General features: G+C 37.5%; 2 protein-coding genes across 5 annotated transcripts in view; one reads left to right on the top strand and one right to left on the bottom strand.

The window, feature by feature from the left end:
- Positions 1 to 15,357, top strand: part of LOC139969993 (uncharacterized) — a 345,154-nt gene that overhangs the window by 314,947 nt on the left and 14,850 nt on the right. The window lies entirely within an intron of this gene.
- LOC139969982 (uncharacterized) overlaps positions 1 to 15,357 on the bottom strand; it is a 314,878-nt gene that overhangs the window by 212,578 nt on the left and 86,943 nt on the right. The gene's annotated exons all lie outside the window — the stretch shown is intronic.

A 15,357-nucleotide genomic window follows, 5' to 3' on the forward strand; every position in this document is an offset into this window, starting at 1 on the left:
CGTGTGTGCTTACGTACGTAGATTGCGTAGCGTTCCGTCATAAACTTACCAATTAGCGAGGACTCGGAGCGCGCGAAAACTTTTTTCACGTAATGTTCAAATTGGGGGCGCTATTAAATTATCGATAGGTGTGTGACTTACTGGTCATTGAAACTGTGTGTAGGCAGTAACACAGATTCGTAATTTACGATCCAAACGTGGACTTTGCTAAAACTTCGTCAAGATAACAGGGGGGAAGCTTTGTTGCGGTTGCACGTATATTCTTCCGAGGACCCGCATTTTAGTCCTCGCTTGTCATTTTGGTCCTCGGTTGACGGGTGTGTTATCAGGTCCAAGTCCTCGGTCAGCTAGAAATGTAAACGCACACATGTACATCCTCAGACAAAAGGTGTGTAGTCAAGTCATCGTCCTTGGAGGTCCGATATTACAAACACACCCACACACATATAGACATACACACACACTCTCCGTCTGCATGAATGCATACGTTACGATTATCATCGAAACCAAAACAACGTTAATGCTTGAAGTCAGATTGATGAACAGTGAAGTGTTCAAACTTGCTTAAATTTACAGGTCAAGCACTCTTCACCTTGGTTTTATTGATAAAATTTATCTATAAAACTATATATCGCCGAGTTTGTCGTCCTGTGTAATGTGTATTACATCATGTGGCTGGGGTTAAAACAATGTGTAGTGTTGAGATAACTGAGCGTGTGTATACATACGAAATCGGTCAACAAAGTTGACAGAAGATAGTGACTTACTTTAATTAGGTATGCAAAATTCGGGTTTATGGTTCTTCAACAGTTCCAAAACTTCGATCATGTCTTACGTAATCGTTGGTTTATTGAGAGCAAAAAACATTGTTGAAAAATTGGCAACGCGTTACGTAAACGCTGAAACACCAAGCCCACCCGTCACGAAGTGTACACACTTTATCTTGCATTCTTATGCCTAGAGGTCTATGCGTAGAGTATTCATGTTTCTCTTCATGCGTTCTGAAAGCGTAGACTCGCGATATTTAGACACAATTACTTTACATGTTTTCACCCTATTTGCTGCGATTTGACTTAAGGAAAACCCCGGATGTGCAACCGACGGAATACAATAACCCACAGATCTCTACTAACTGTATTTCTAGGAACACAACACCTCTCCTTCGGTTTCTTTTCTGTTTAATTTTCCTTTCTTTTTCTTTTTACTTGTCGACCATGCATGTTACTATCACAATATACTTATGTTCTGTTTTAATCAGCATACCACCATGATTCATGTAAAACATCGCAAATTATGACGCAATGAATTCGTTTCAATTGCTTCACTTTTCCTTCTCAGCAACAAAACTAAATTAACCGTGGCCATATTTACGACCTGGATATGACCCTGACAGTTGTATAAGTGGTTATTCTGATTGTTAACTTGTAGGTTCATTCATTGTGTACCGGGGATATAAATATGTACTTCATTTTGTTAGCGTGTGTTATAAATATAATGTAAACCATTTTGAAGAAAGTTCTGAAGGCGATGATGACAGCCTTCTAAGCCTTTCTAAATTCGCTAAAAACAGTTGCAAATTTGAAATCGATTTCTAGTTGTCGTTATCCATTATACATTTTAATCTTCGATAGAATAATTTAATCATTTTCGCCTGTTCTGTGTAGATAAAAAAGAACTAGTGCAGTATATAATTCGATATTTAAAAGATAAAAGATCTCATCAAACGAATCTTTCTCCCTGCTAAACACGAGTAATATTTTATCTCCACCGTTTAACTGTTTAATCAACTTCACAGAACAAAAGTGTTCTCCATAAACTAGGCAATTAAGAACCCGCAATGTTTGTAGTCACATATTAGATATGTGAGTTACATTAAGGGCTATTTAATTATGTGCTAATTAGGCAGACTTCCATATACCAACGAGAAGTACATAAATGGAAAAAAAAACGAAGAAAGGGAAATAAAACAATCCTTCTATCAAATTAGGGAGAGGAGCAAGTGAGGGATGTATTAAACAACCAAGGTAATCAAGTTTACTCATTTAAAATATATAAACAAAGAATAATGAGAACACGTTGTAATATCACGGCATATGACATGCTAACCCGTATTGAACAAAATGCATTATTCTCAGCCACTGCTAGACACAGACTGACCTACTTATCGTCAGTTTCCATGGTTACGTTGTATGGCAGTGACCCCATTCCAGGTGTACACTAAACGCGTGTCTCGTTTATCTTTCTATTCATTATCTTTAACTATGGCTCGTGTCATCTATTATTATGTTAATTACTGTAGGTATTTACGGGAGATCCAGGTGTGTCATCTCTACTGCTAACTTATTTTTCTTTAGAAATAAATTGTGTGAATCAATCGTCTGTGCAGAAAACTAGTTATTAAGTAGATTCGGCCTACTGTGTGTACTAAAACGGTGATATTATCGGGTAGAAACATAGAATGGATTTGAAGGGCCATCTAAAAAACGAGTATGTACCATGGGGAGGGGGTGGCAAAGGGAGAGTGGTGATGTGTCCAGATAAGGTGTCCGAAGGGGAGTGGGGCAGAGGGGTTTATGTAACTACTAAATAGTTTTCTCTTTTCTTTCGAGATTTGGGTGAGGCGCGGTTGGGAAGGAGGGGGAGGGGGGGGGGTGGGTGGCGGGTGCGACTTAAATATATTCTTTTTTTAGTAACACGTCAGCTGTAAGTTGAAGATGTTACTGATTACTTTCCGAATGGTGAGGACGGAAAGGAGAAGCTTTTACGAGGTTTGATATGTAAGACCAAACATGGCAAGATGAGAAGCGAGAGGAGGGGTTGGTTGGGGGGGGGGGAGGGGGTCTTGGAGGATTAAATAACACTATATTGTAAAGGACGAACTAGGGACGTCATGATCGAATCAAGTATGAAGTAACATTAATACGAGGAATATTAAAATATTAAACAGTTTTTGTTTAAAGTTATAAATTATACAAAGCTGAAAGCTCTTGGTTAAATTTTTCATTATTGTTGATAATTATGTTAAAATATAAGCATAAATCATATTTAAGCTATTTTGTATAACATTGTATTTCTAACTATAGAGAAGAAATTGATGTAGTTTAAGCGGATTAAATTTGAACCTTTGAAATTTATCAGATATACAGATTTGCCTTTAATGATATTTATGGCAATACATTTTTTTAACTATGTAGTTAACTCAATTGCAGTTATATATTTCCTTCTATTTAACTTTTATTTTGTTTTAATTAGTAACTTATTTTGAGTAACTATTTTTTAAATGTTGACAACTAAAACTATTTTATTGGTTGCTTCTTTTGTATGACTTTCAGTTTTGCTAGAGTATCATAATCTGATCAAAAATTTGAGGAGTTTATGCTATTATTATTGCCATCATTTTACTACTTTAAAATTAATAACGATTTTCAATCTCTTTTGTTTCTTAAATTAATTGTACATAATTGAAAATCAACTATTTCGGAGGTTTCAGTCAAAATTAACAGTTATTCCTTATAAAACTTTACTTTAGAATATTAATTTTACTCGCTAGAATTATTAAAATCCAATTTCCTTGTCTATATATCTCTTATTTTATCCTAATAAACATTCCTGTAATTCTAAAACCTATTTAGCTATTAAAATAAATTCAACTAAACTAATTAAATAACATCCTTGACATGAAAATACAGCAGACTTTACATTATATTATGTTAGTTTAATATTGATAACTTTTATTAATTCAATTAATTCCCTGTTTAACTGTTATGTTGATTCTAGCATCTACACCGGAATACTTACCTCAGCTCCTTCAAGCTTGTACACTGTGAGGAGTAAGACAAGATGGCCGCCAACTCTTCATTAGTTAGTCTCCTGTTGATGTCAGAGATCACCAGCTTCTGGAGAGAACTCAGGATAGAGAGAGAGAGACCAGACTGAAGGATAATGTTCAGACCAGACTCATCAACTCTAGGAGAGCAGGCTACTAGACTCACACGGGAGATAGGAATCTAGAATGAAAGAATAGAGTTACTGATAACAGAGTAGATATATATTGGATTTGGTTAGGATTAGAATAATTATTATGATATTATAAATAATAAAAATAACGAAATAAAAATAAAGGAAAGTTAAAGCGATAAACTAAGACATTTAGGTCGTGTTTATTTGTAATAAGAAATAAATTGATAGAACGGAAATATGGGATTGATTTTAAGGGGAGACAAATATAAACAGGAATAATTAGATTAGATTAGATTAGAGAAAAATAAAGTGGTAATGTAGGATTAAAGGGTTAGTTTGATTGTTTTACAATTAAATTATTCATTAAAGTTTTTATAGCTAGTAAGGTTTAATAAAATAAGAATGCGAGGCTACATATTTTTATTTATTAGTTAATAGGAAACAAATCTCAATGACGGGTTGAGAATTTTATAAGAAATGGGTCAATAATAATTGAGATTATCTATCTTTTGAAGAAAAATATTGATCAAATTTATTTGTATTTTTATTTAGAACTTTCAGAAGGAAAATGTAATTTAATGTTATAGGAATCATGAAAAGGAAACTTCTACTCTAACTAATACCAGGTTTTTATAAAGTATAAGGAGAGTTTGAAGAATTATATTTAAATCAATAGGTTGTTTCGTATAATTAAAATGCAGTTTAGAGAAGCAGATGTACGGTAGATCAAATTCAAGTTTCCAGAGAGAAGGTTGACGAGGCTTAAACTCAAAATTTAATTTACAAATTATTTCATTATTAATCCAAATCCGACTATTCTGCTTGAATTATAATTATTTCTAATTAATATGATTTGTTTAAAGATGATGTCCATCTGTGTTTAATTAGTTAATTATCAAATTCATTCCTAAGTTACGGTTTGAGTGTGACATAACTTCTAGTAGATTTTTTCGAAATGTAACATTTTTCTTTCTTTGTGTTTGTAGATATTCCTAAATTGGGTATTGCTTATGATTTTAACTTTCTAAACTTTATCGTTTCTTCCAATTAAATAGTAACATCCGCTAATTATATATTTTTTTTTACAAATAATATTGTTATCTGTAAACACTTCATATCCTTGAGGGTTTAATTATACTAATTAATTATTACTTTTAAGTTTAATCGGGTTGATTGGGTCTTCATTGAAATATCTTCTGTTACATGGAGTTCATCGGGTGTGAACAGTTAGCGGAACATTTAACGTTTGAGCTACGGCTCTGGCGAACTTCTGCTATTGAGAGTTGCAGCAGGGTAAAATAGGTGGCGCACTTTAAATTCAAAACCATTTTACTTTTTAAACATCATGTGGCCATAAGTCTGTTGGCTTGGAAATGACGGACAGTTTTTATAATTATGTGGGCAAAATTAAGACAAACCAGCTGTCAGTAGAACACCACGATCTAGTTGCTCCTGGAAAAACATGGACGAAAGATTCCTTTTAATAACTATGTATTGCATTTGATTATTATTAGACTTAATAGGAAAACTGTTTTATAGAGGCTCAAAGCTCTGGGCCCTATACAGTATTTAACAAAGGTATATTTCATATAAAGTGTCAGGTATATTGGCAGGAGTATGGTCATTCAACTAATCAGTTATTAAATAACATTATTTCAGTTAGCCTGCTCGGTAAAAAAGCTGCAGGTTTCTCACACAAGTGGCTCAAATGTCCGACCTGGTAGATTTAATAAGTTAGGTGATTAAAATGATAATTTTGGAATGTTATAGATTGACTTGTATTAATGCGTATAAGGCTATGTTATGTACGATTAAAATCGAGTTGAACCATTTTCTGTGATTTAAATTTTTTTGAGGAATAACAAAGTTTCTAGAGTTTGTCTATTGATACATTTTGTTAGCTAGAATGAAGTAAATGTTAGGCATCAGTACACCTAGAATGTTAATCGCTGGTTTCATTCTTCGCTTAATTTAAGATCCCTAAAGAAAACTCAGTGTCTCGATTGTATTTTATTCAATTCCTTTATAGTTAAGATATGCTTTAACTTGGACTTTTCTGATATTCAGTCAGCAACCAGGCTAAGATCTCTATTATTTATGAGTTAGATTTGCTAAGCATGTCCTCTCGCTAAAAGTAGATAATTATAGTTTTTCGAAGGTGATGAGTGAGTTTTCTAACATAGCCTAACTTTATTACTACTAGTCTAGCTTATAGCCTAACTAAGTTTGGCCTGGCCGCTTTCCCCCTCTAGCCTATGCCTCTATACCATACCGTCAAATTATCTCACTTATCAATGAACGCTGTCTTAACTATTAACAGTGGTTCCTCTCCATTAAATAATCCATCTTATTAACCAACAAGTCAATGGTAACAAACAACTCCCAGTCTCCCACGAATATAATACATACTCTGGAGCTCCACTAATGTAACACTAAAACATTCGTTGTCAGTGATAGATACTAGATGTGAACAGGTATTCAATAGCATATATACAGGTGTTTTCCAGCTGTTCGCGGGTGATGTTTGAAATTTGTAACAGACATTTTGGCGCCAATAGAAGTAAATGTACGAGAGATGTAACGTTATACATACCCGGTGAAAACAGACAGTTTGAAAACTGACGTCGATTGGGTATGTCTTAAGGAAGGGGTCGAGGAAGTAAATAATACAACACAACCTATATCAATTAGATCAAGCTATCATTGACATTTCTACCTAAGCGGTAGGGTGTTAGTTCCCGTGCACCCCTCCCCCTCCCCCACCACCGGTTAAAATTTGGGCAAATAGCATTTCATGTACACATTCCCCCACCCTATTATCTGCTAGTGGATGCATAAACAAGCAATAAACACAAAAGTTTGAATACCGTCGGTTTCAAATGATTTAAAGAGTACATGTTTAATGAATAATAAAACCTACATGGAATAACATAAATTGAACAGCCTTGCTCTCCGTCCTACACATCTTGCAGACACATCGCGCAGACAAAACGTGTCTGTGTCAAGTTACATTTTTGTTTTTACATATATTCACTAAATCATCATGAAATTATCGGAATAAACGTAACTCAGGCGCGTATCCAGGATTTTCAAACCCGGGGGGCGCGAATTACTATCTAAGCGGAGCGCCACCATCGGTTGGCGCGCAGCGTACAAGAAAATTTCTTGTTTTGAAACCCCCCAGATCACCGGAAACGGCACTTCTCGGGCTTGAAATGACCAACCATCAGATGTACACCTTTTGCCTGAGAACCAAGTATTTCCTAATAGTTTTTTTTTTTCCATCCATAACCTTTTAGAAGATTGTCAACCCGGCACACATCATGTTCGACCTGATCGCATCTCCTGTGGGTCTTTGCTTTGTAGGTGATTCTACGTCCCGGCCCACAATACCCGTCAGCCCCACTTTTCAAGGTTTTAAGCCCCATATTTGTTCAGAACTTGAAAATTCCCATTTCTCGTGAATAAACTCACTTCAAAACATAGCCATAATGTTGTACAAAATTTCATCTATGGACATGCAATATAGAAAAAACTTCCTTCAACCCCTAACAGACCGGTCAAAATTGCACGAGTAGAGGGAAGTGTGATGTAGAATGTTGGTCAGAAATTTTCGAAAATTCAGACACAGTTAATTTATTGATGTACAAATATTAAAACCTGTAATAACGGCTATTATAAAACTTGGTTGAAGGAAATGAAAAAATAGCAGATATTTCCGAAACCGAACACTACACACATAGGCGTAGAAGGCGCGGCGGCAGTGGCGGAACTAGGGGTATTGGTCAGGAGTGGCGAGAATGGTCTGAAGGGGTGTTTCGACACTATCAGAGCCTTATATAGAGAGAGTTGCGACAACTGAAATTTGGGCGCCATTTTGGGGCCAAATGGGCAACATACAGTATGTGTGGGAATGGGCGTTCAGGTGGATAGGGGAATTTTTCGATGGCATTGTAGAAGTGTGAGCGGGATTCTGGGTTTTATTTTTGGCCTGATAAAGTTGTGGTGCTTTTGGGCGCCGAGGCTGTGTAAGTAAGGCGTCGAGTGTCGAACGGGAGGGGGGGGGGGGAGGGATTGGCTGCGCTCAAGTTCAAGGGGATGAGGTTGGCACATTTGGAAGTCCAAATTCAACAGTTGATATTCTGGTACGGTAAAATTGTATTATGACTGGTTATATATCATATTGTAACACATATTGCACAGTTGCGGAATAATGTACATTCTTCCATTGTTGCCATGGTAACCAAACAAAGCCTGTGATTGGTCAAAATTGGGATTAACTGTAACTTGAGCTAGCAATGGCTGATGAAGTTGATATTTGGACATGTGACTGGTACTGACATGGTGCACAGAATCATGAAGCTAGGTCTTTGAAAATTGGTTGCTATGGTAACTAAATGGACCAATCACATCAGGCTTGGGGCGATTACATCTGAATGTAATCGATTACGATTACTTGAGAATGTATGATTACGATTACAGCCTAAAGTTGAAGTAATCGATTACATTGTAATGTAATCGTGATTACAATCATGATTACATTGTGGTTACTTGCACAATCCTCTGCATATCTGTTTAATATAACTCTCTGCCGGGAAATAGGGCAATGAAATAGGGCAAGGGAAGGGCATTTACAGTATATACGGACAAAATCGTGGAAGTATATCAACAATTCCTACCAGGCATTACACATTTATGCCTTAACACGTTTAAGATGTGTAACCCATAAGTCCAGTAAAAAATACATTTTAAACAGACAAAGAGTAAACAGACAAATACTAAAGTAAAACAAATGAAGATTTTCATGCAACACTATATTTTGTAAACTAATAATTTCTGCATAGCAGCAAAACTAAAAACTGTTTTACATTATAACACCAAAATAAAACTAAACAGCTTTGAAATGGGGCATTCCACAGTACATGGGACATGGAAGGCCAAAATAAAAGTAAATTATTTTCATCAAAAAGTGGTCAACTCTGGTAAAGAAAATTCTGATCCACCAAAATACTTAATTTGCAGTGATTTTTTTGAACAGAATAATTCAGGTGATAAAAAATCTCATCCCAACATCGCAACTTTCCTGATCAGAACTTGTTAAAAATAGACCATTTTCATGCCTGAAATTTATGCTCTGTTTTCTGTGCCACAGATGTTAACTATGCGTGTATGTACACTGCACAGTGCACCATACATAGCTGTAAGGACTGTGTGGTGTAACCCACAGTCCTGGTTATCAGGGATGTAAGTGCAGCCACAAAAACCCCGGAAAACTATTCGGAGAAAACGGGGGAATGTCGTCCTAACGCATCCTACTCCTAGCTCTGAATACTTACGCACTATCGTTATGTTAGGCTAGCTCAAAACTATTAGCGCTCTAACACATCATACCCCTAGTTCTGACTACTTACACACTATCGTTATGTTAGGCTAGCTCCAAGTAACGAATACGTCGCAGCGAAATCCGGAATAAAAAACAGTCTCACATTTGAAAGCGATCACGAATATCGACTATCATATGCGTATCCCGTAGATTTAGCCGCTCACAAATATCACAAGCGTTATTTCCGAAACTTATGTCGAGCACCAGCAGTTACGAATCAACGTGAATTAGGCAAGGTTTTTCAACGACAGAAATGAGCTATGGCGATTTGAAGTTCGCACGTACGCAACGATGTTCACATGGCACACACAATGTTGTACAGTGCAATGCGATGTGTAACAGGAAATGGTATTTTGGTTGATCGATGAGTGAAAATTGAAGTTAGCTTGCTGCAACGGGCCAGGCATTTTTGCCGCGTTGTGTATTTGATATTTGTACAATTTTGTGGAACTTTATTGGAATTAAAAAAAAAACCGGATTTCCGTAAAAATACGGAAGATTTACATCCCTGTGGTTATGGACTAGGCTAGGCCTAGTGTTACGAATCTTAGTTCATTGTACTAGGCCTAGGTGAAGTACTCACATCACAAAGTTTGTGATTGGAGTTCGCCTTCCAGGGAAGCCTGTTTACTTTTGCCTCCCATGTTTTCCTCCTATCTAGGTTTGTTGGGAATCTGAAAAGTTTTGAACCGTTTTCGGGTCGATTTGAACAGCCCAACGCTGAACAGCCAGGCATTTTGTGATGGCAGCGCAGATGTTGACTGCTCGAGCGTACGTTGTTGTCGATCATACGGCCAGAATTAGTTGGCCCCAAAATGGTGCCATGATGTCACGTGATCGAAAATTCCGGGACCCGAGTTGTCGCAACTCTCTCTATATAAGGCTCTGGACACTATCAGAGCCGTATATAGAGAGAGTTTGGCCAACTGGCGATTTGTGACGTCACACGCAAACCATGGGCATCAAAATAGGTCCAGTTGTCGTTACCAGTTGCGCGAAACACGAAAAACACCACACACAATATATAGCAGCTTTGCTCGTTGCGAACAAACGAAGCGACTCAGAATGTCAGATTTTGACAGGCATACGAGGAACAAAATGGATATCAGGTAATGAATTAGAGTATGCGTTAGTTAGTGACATTTACGTTTATCTTCACACCTGAAATGCATAGAAAACTAGCTGAAAACCTGTCATTACACTTGTTTTATTTTACGCCTCATACTACTAGTCCTACTTTAGTCATACAAACGAAAAGCACACATCACAGTCCTGGCTAGGCTAGATTACAGACGCACAACTATAGCATCAGGCCTATATTAATAGATCCTTCAATTAAATAAAGTAGGCCTACACATAAAATGACAATTTATGCTTCACTGATCTTTTCAGGTTTGCCAAAAAGTAGTTGTACCAGAGGTCATTGTATTAAACTCCAGAAGTTACATAGTAGGATTAATATTCGGCATAACTTTTTCTCTTCAGTCTAATACAACTTATACAAGGGTTGTGAATGGATGGAATGGTTTGCCTGAGAAGGTTGAATTGCAAGTAGTGTGAATGGGTTTAAGAATACTTTGGATGAGTACATTAAGCATTGTACTGTAATTGGGTATGACATTTGATGTCCTCGGTTTTATTCCTCTCATATAGCCTTAGGGTCCTTAATGGGGACTTGAATGTCTCTCCTGGTCTTTTTTTCTACTAAACTAAACTATATACTTGAGTGTAGGAGTTAGCAATAGTTGGGAGTCTGTGGGCAAACCTAAGACTGATATTGTGGTGTTAATTTCACAGGAATGTAGTACTAGGCTATAGTAGGTGCAACAGATTGAATGGGTCTGTCGAGAAAAAAAAAACCTGCAACAACTGAATACTGTATGTTGTAGCTTATGTATTATCCATTAGCATATATACTATACGGTCATGTCCTTTATAAGGTTTCATGGATCACACTGACATAGTGTGCCTTCTTGTCAGTGTTGTCAACTGAGCACAGGGCTGATGACATCATTCAGTTTGTTATTATGCAGAGTGCAGACAGCAAATGGCCATAATGATAATTATTAATTGTTCATACTGCCCTTACTGGCCTTACCTGAACAGTGATGTATAAAAATGCAAGAAGTCGTTAAGCTTTTCATTTAAGAATCGTTTCAGCCTGTCCTATTTCAAACATATGATTGGCAGGTTTCCACGTTACATAGCTTATCAAAATGGAGCTGTTCTGTAAAGCAAGAAAATCACACATATGCATGCATACAAACACACTCATATATAACAATTTCTGAATATCTTTTCAGCTGCCCAAAGGTACTGGAATGCAAGCTCTGTTGGGTGAATTAAAAAACCCTCATTGTACTCTTTTATCATGGTCAGCGCAGCTGGAACCAGCAATGATGGTGATGTGGATTTGACAGTACCTAGACAAGAATTCAATAGCTGCTTTGTGTTGAAGTGGGTTCAACTTGCTCAAGGCCATGACAGGATGACGACTAGACATTAGGATGAATTATCTGTTGCAGAGCTCTATAAACCAGGCAGTTGTTAAAACATCCATTGGGTGACCCTCACAGTCTACCAGGCACTGCATCGCAGAAGCAAAATGAAGTGTGTGTGATACCTTCATCTTATGAGAGTGGAATGGTATCAGTGTGGCCTCTGTCAATTTGGCTTCAAGTCTTTGTTTTCTTGAAAGCTGAGAAGATCTTTCAGTGGTTTCACACTGACCTCTGTACTTGACAATTCATGTGTATTTGCCAGCTCAGGAGGAAGCCAGATTTTAATTACATTAACCAATGCTGACTTTTTTTTGGACATGTGGTACATCTGCAAGGAGGTGAAGGAAGCAGTTGGAGTTGCATGGATGTGGAATCTTGTTGATAGTCTGGCAGTCTTGTCCACAGATTATCCCAAAGCTTCTCCACATTGCCACATTCAGAACTTATTACATTGATAAACTTGAAAATTGCAGGAATCTAACGAAGCACCCATCAAGGGAATTTGTTTGTATAATTATTGAAAGCTGTGACCTTCTTATGTGACAGACTAATGTGAAATAAAGGGCAGTAGATTACCTTGTAAATGAACCTTGTTATTGTTTGATTGTATCTAATGTTTGCAAAATTTTAAGTTGCATGCTACCAATTGAAACATAATTCTTTCTCTATTAATGGGATATAAATACTTCTCCTTAATGGGTGTGGAGACTCCCGCACAAAGAAACGTCTCATGCCGGTTATCTGACCTAGTTTCGAATGCGGTGTAACAGAAGTGTTAGACACCACCATTGATCCCAGAAAATACACATACAGCTTGCTACCATCTGTAAATAGACATTAGTGTACAGTCAATACAAACATCACAGTCAATACCCACAACACAGTGCACATAGCAGCGTGGACATCTCAGGTCTAGATAAAAGATAACAAGGTATCAGGTTTCATTACTGTCTGCATTTTGTAGCATCACAAAAAAAACTTCACTTGCAAGCAACGGAAAGTAAACTTTTTCAGAGAGCGGTTTAGGGCAAGTCTTCAATACCTTTAAATATACTGCATCGGTTGTTGTCACTTGATCATTTGCTTGTGTGTGAGCTAAACAGCTTAAATAATATGTAAAAAAATAATACAAACTTTCAAATTGCCAGATATTTACTTGCTCAAAATCATTATCCAATCATGATTTGTTGCTATCCTTGAGTCCATTATTCAGATGATGAGGCAGATTCCCTTCAACTCTCCATGATGAAGGTAAAATCTTATATCTTAACCAACTGCCATTGAGTGTCCATTTGAAAGTTTCAAACACACAAGTGCATTGATTAAAACAAAGACTTTATTGCTGTGGTTGCAGGAACTGGATTTCAGTCTAGTAGTCACTCACCAGGTTTGTCATTATCACAGTCTGCTAACTGTGGCTTTTTATGTTAGGAGTTTTTCTTCAGAGCACATGTCACCTTTGATTTGTAAAAAAGTCCTGAAATTCAGGGAGTTAAAATTTACTGTCTAAAGATAATTTAAAAAGATTTTTTTTAACTTCAATCATCAATGTGGGTGTCAATTAAGGGAATAAGGAGGTACTGATGCAACTTTGATAAATGATAGTTGACTGCATCCAAATTAAACCAAGGCCTAGGCTATACTTTTGAAGAAGAAAAAATTAGGCTGAATTCATGTTAGCCTAAAAAGGCTAGGCCAATGCTGACAATTAACACAAACCAAGATCATTTAACCATTTGGGCACTTGTTTATGGCATACTAAAAAGGGTCTATATAATTAGGCCTGTATGTGTACACAACCCACAAGTTGCCAATGAGTATAGACCTAGCCTAACTAGTTTAGGACTAGGCTACTTTGTTTTCCTTAGACCTAGTTTAATTGGGCCTTATACTGTGCCATATTATGTAATGTGCTATAACAGTTGTAGTAATAGAAGGAATGGTCCAGGTCTAACTAAGCCCAGGCTTAACTTATGCTTCGGGCTTAACTAAGGATTAGGGCTTTACGTGATGCCTAGAGGCTAGCCCACCCTTTTACATTAAACTAAAAGTGATACTTTTTTAGGCTAGGCATAGCCTAGGCATACAATAACTAGGAATTAGGATAACTATATGTGCGACTGAAACTGCCATGCCTATGATTAGGAGAGCTGGCATAATGAAATCGAATTTGTGGATCGTAAAACGAGAGAGAATAGCCATGCATGTAATTACAGAAACCAGTCTGAACGTAAAATTCTCGCATTGCTTGTACATTACTCGTATTACACTAGGGCCTATGGCTAGTATGGGCCTAGGCTACACAGACTTTTTTTCATTAGATCTCCATCTTGTTCTTTCTACTTCCAAAAAATTCCTCTTTTTTATGGTCAGTCGGATAATCAAACAACAATATCCATGTTTTGACCGATTGCAGCATCCCCAGCACCATTTCTTTCATAATTTCGTACTTTTTTCGTTTACACAAACGATAGTCTATACACTGTGAGTATGCGTGTCGTCTGCTATAAAGTTTTCAAGTGGACCTATTTTACCACCCTGTGTGGGCGTTTTCCCTCTCGACCAATCCAAATCGGTTACATGGTTGGCCAAACTCTCTCTATATACGGCTCTGGACACTATCTAAGCGGAGCGCCACCACTGGTTGGCGCGTAGCGTACAGAAAATTTTTGAGTAAAGATACTCCCTAGATCGCCGGAAATGACCCTTTCCGGGCCTGGCTAATTTGCAAATTACACCAACAAAATGTGACAAATGTCAATAAGTAGATGAGAGCGCAATAAAAAAGTCAAAAATCACGAATAAGTAAAAAGTGGTAAAGAGCTGAAAAAGGCGCCAGCAGTCCATTTGAGTCCGTCAGGGGGGGGGGCATCCGCCCCCCTGACCATATGGACGCTCCGCCACTGCGCGGCGGGGGTGCAGGCCCTAATTCGCCATTACTAATGTAAAAGAGAGTTTTGACATAATTGGACCTCCATGCTTTTTATACATCTACATGAGACATGTCGTTGTTTACATTAGCATCCCGCGGTATACTGCGCAATTTGAACGGACCGTACGGTACATGATGGCATGCGATGTAATAACCGATACTTGCTTATATGATATTGACAAGAACACGTTGAACGCGCGCTTAGTGCGCCCAAATTTTGGTTATTTTTTCAGGCAAGTCGGACAGTTTTGAGGCTTTTCATCCTGGAACGCCATTTTCATGCTCACTGATATGATGTTATATCTGCTGTTTGCGTTACAAATTCGAACAGGCGCGTAGCGAGGAATTTGCCAAGGGAGAGGCGAAGCCTGTAGGCAAATTATCTAAGCGTAGCGCCACCATAGGTTGGCGCGAAGCGTACAAGCAAATTTTGGCCGAAAATGTCTCCCAGATCGCTGGAAATGACACTTCCCAGGCCTTGTTAGTTGCCTCTAAGCACTTTCTATTTTGAAATTACTTAGCGATATCATTTAAAAAAAATGCTGAATGGGGGGGGGCGGGCGGTCGCCCCCATCCCAAAA

This window comes from Apostichopus japonicus, chromosome 7 (genome assembly GCF_037975245.1).
Source record: "Apostichopus japonicus isolate 1M-3 chromosome 7, ASM3797524v1, whole genome shotgun sequence".
NCBI lineage: Eukaryota > Metazoa > Echinodermata > Holothuroidea > Aspidochirotida > Stichopodidae > Apostichopus > Apostichopus japonicus.